The following is a 2,793-nucleotide window of genomic DNA, read 5'->3' as shown; positions in this document are numbered from 1 at the left end:
GGGCTCAATGGCCTGATGCGTCCACTACAGGGGGCCGTAATCGACCTCATTAAGTCCTGGCCTCTCTTCCGTCACCAGCGACGGAGCCCCCCCTTTCCGGAGGGGCTCGCTGCGGCTGCATTTTTTGATCCGTGGACTTGTGCCTTCGGTGCGGACAGCCCTCACAGGCCAGGGTTCGAATCCGGCCATGGCTGTAGTGCTATTCCAGGGTGGTTTGGCCCGGGTACCGGGGTCGGTCCCCTGCCACGGCGGGTCTTCTGTGCATGGGGTGCCATGGCCCGGTTTTTTCCTCGCCTCGGTGCCTTTCCCACTCGTAGCCTCCCGTTCTGCTTCTCTGGGCAATGGCGTGTTTTTGTCGCATACACGGCCCCCACGAGGCTTAGGTTGCCTTGCCTCCACCTGAGGGGGGGGGGGTCGTCTATCTGGGGGTGCCTGAGGGTACCCCTGCGGCATTGGGCCGTTCCGCCCTGTAGGCGCCTAGTCTCGTTCGCTCTCAGTGAATGAGCTGGGTCGGGCCTGGTTGGTCCACGGATGGGGGTCGGCCTGGGCATACCGGGTGTGGTGGGCTTTAGGCATTCATACCGGCGCCTTGAGACCCTTAGGGGGTGTTGTGCGCTTTTCTTGGGTCGCTTACGCGACAGACGTTTTAGCGTGGCCCCTGTGCTGGGTGGTCACGCGCCAGGTTGTGGAGGAGTGTGGCTCAATGGTTTGTGCAGCAGACCCTGCTGCAGAGGTCTTGCCCGGGACCAGGGTTCAATTCCCCGCCTCGCCGGGTCTTGGGCTCAAATATTCCACTGACCTGTTTATCCTCGCCTCGGTGCCTATTCCTGACATGGAGTCCCACTCTGCAACTCGGGGCAATAGCTTGCTTATTCGCCATGACGGCCCCCACAACGCTAAGGATGCCTGGCCTCCACCTTGTGGGTGCCCGAGAGTGGACGCCTCACAGGGAAAGCCTGGGGGGTTCCACAGCGGTATTTTACGTCCCTAGGGGTGAGGGCGTCTCGCCTTCTCTTGGGTGGGGCCCTTCGACATTCCCCCCGGAGTTCGGGGTGTCAGCCTTCACGTGGGGCGTTCTGGGCTCCCGGGCCCGGGTTTTCGGGTGCTCGCTTCGGCGGCACATTTACAAAAATTGGGCTCTTTGAGCTTACTGGCCGGTGTCCTGTCTTGCGGTTTTCCGCGGGATCCGCCTTCTCGGAAGGTTAGAGGTGCTCGCTTCGGCAGCACATGTACTAAAATTGGAACGATACTGAGGAGATTAGCATGGCCCCTGCGCAAGGATGTCACGCACATTCGTGAAGCGTTCCATATGCCTTCTCCTTCCCTTGTCTCGCCTGTGGATCTTTTCTGGGCCCATGGGTGGGGACTGGGCTCCTGGCCCGCCTGGTGGAGCTTCTTCGCCGGGTGGGGGTCTGGGTGTTCCCTGTATGGACGTATGGTCCTTCTCGGCCTCGTCGTTTTCGTGGGTGAGGCGTCTCGTCAGCGGTGTCTCTCCTCCGTCGGCTCCCTGCACGATGTGCGGTGGGCCCTTCGGCCCCCGTCTCAGGCTTGTCCTCCGTCGGGGGTCGTGTGCCTGGTCCCTGTTCTTCCCTCTGTTTCTTTCGGGGGGGTTTGGCCGGGGCGTTTGGGGGTCGTTGGGATCTCCTGCTGTCTCGCAGCTCCTCGTGCTTCGGGGGTTGCTGGCAGTCCTCCTGGCCTGCCGTCTTTTTCGCCAGTGCTTCGAGGGTCGGTCGACCTGGCGCATGTCCTGTCCCTTCGGGCTGTCTTCCCCCGGGGTCCGACTTGGTGGAGGCGGTTCGACTGTGTCGGTCCTGGCCTCCGTTGCCTGGTCTCGCCCTGACCCCGGTGGTGTTTCGGCGCCTGAGGCATCGACTCGGTCGGCCTCCGGTGGCTCTGTTCACGGAGGGGGTCTCGGCCCTCCTGCCCAGGTTCTGGTCTGTCCACCCGGGTACTTGGGGTTGCCCTCTTTCGCTTGACCTTTTGGTCTACTGTACGCGTTTCCCCCGTGCCCTCTGTTATCGCGGGTCCTCTGCTGGATTCGCTTGGGCAGGGCCGGGGTGCTCCTGGGTGCTCGACCCGGCTGCGCATGGACTTATTTTGGGACGTTGCAGAGGTGATGTGCCTGGCACCCGCGCGTGGTTGCCACGCATGTCATGGTGCGTTCCTGTTTTTGGTTCCCGGCGGGGTCCACCGCCCCGGGTTCCCTCTCCTTTGGCGAGCTGGCGGTTCGAGCCTCCTGGCCGATCCCGGATCTTCCCGTACCGTGGTTGGGTCCCCCGCTCTCGGCGTCGGTGTTGAGCCGGCTCTTGTCGGCTGGCCTGCCTCCTTGTGCAGGCCTGGTTCTGGAGCGGATGACGCTGCTTACTCGGGGGTTGTGGCTTTGCTGCTGGGTTCCCGCAGGTCTTCCAGTGCTCGCTTCGGCAGCACAGGTACAAAATTTGGAACGGTACAGAGAAGATTGGCACGGCTCCTGCGCAAGGATGACATGCAAATTCGTGAAACGTTCCATATTAGCAAGACCCGGTAGCTGAGATTGGTCCTGGACCAGGGTTCAGTTCCCCGCCTCGGTGGGTCTTGGGCTTAGAAACTTCCATGGACTCGATGTTTCTCATTCCGGTGCCTACTCGTCTCACGTGTTCACACTCTGCAACTCTGGGCAATTGCTTGCTTGATCTCCACTAGGGCCCCTTGCGGCGGGATGCCTGACTTTCACCTTGTATCCTGCTGGGGTTATCTCACAGGGGACTACCAGGAGGGGTTCCCAAGGCAAGCACCTTGATGCCTTTGGGTGAT

At 61.9% G+C, this 2,793-nt stretch overlaps 2 non-coding genes across 2 annotated transcripts; both read left to right on the top strand.

The window, feature by feature from the left end:
* The first annotated feature begins 1,208 nt into the window (after positions 1-1,208).
* LOC147726502 (U6 spliceosomal RNA) lies at positions 1,209-1,315 on the top strand. The gene has a single exon (XR_015309654.1). It is a non-coding gene; the product is annotated as a U6 spliceosomal RNA (small nuclear RNA).
* A 1,093-nt stretch (positions 1,316-2,408) lies between these two features.
* On the top strand, positions 2,409-2,515 carry LOC147726501 (U6 spliceosomal RNA). Its single transcript, XR_015309667.1, has one exon. It is a non-coding gene; the product is annotated as a U6 spliceosomal RNA (small nuclear RNA).
* The last annotated feature ends 278 nt before the right edge of the window (positions 2,516-2,793 follow it).

This window comes from Lissotriton vulgaris, chromosome 3_1 (genome assembly GCF_964263255.1).
Source record: "Lissotriton vulgaris chromosome 3_1, aLisVul1.2, whole genome shotgun sequence".
NCBI lineage: Eukaryota > Metazoa > Chordata > Amphibia > Caudata > Salamandridae > Lissotriton > Lissotriton vulgaris.
Note: the sequence above shows the minus strand (reverse complement) of the source record. Positions and strands in the feature narration are given on the sequence as shown.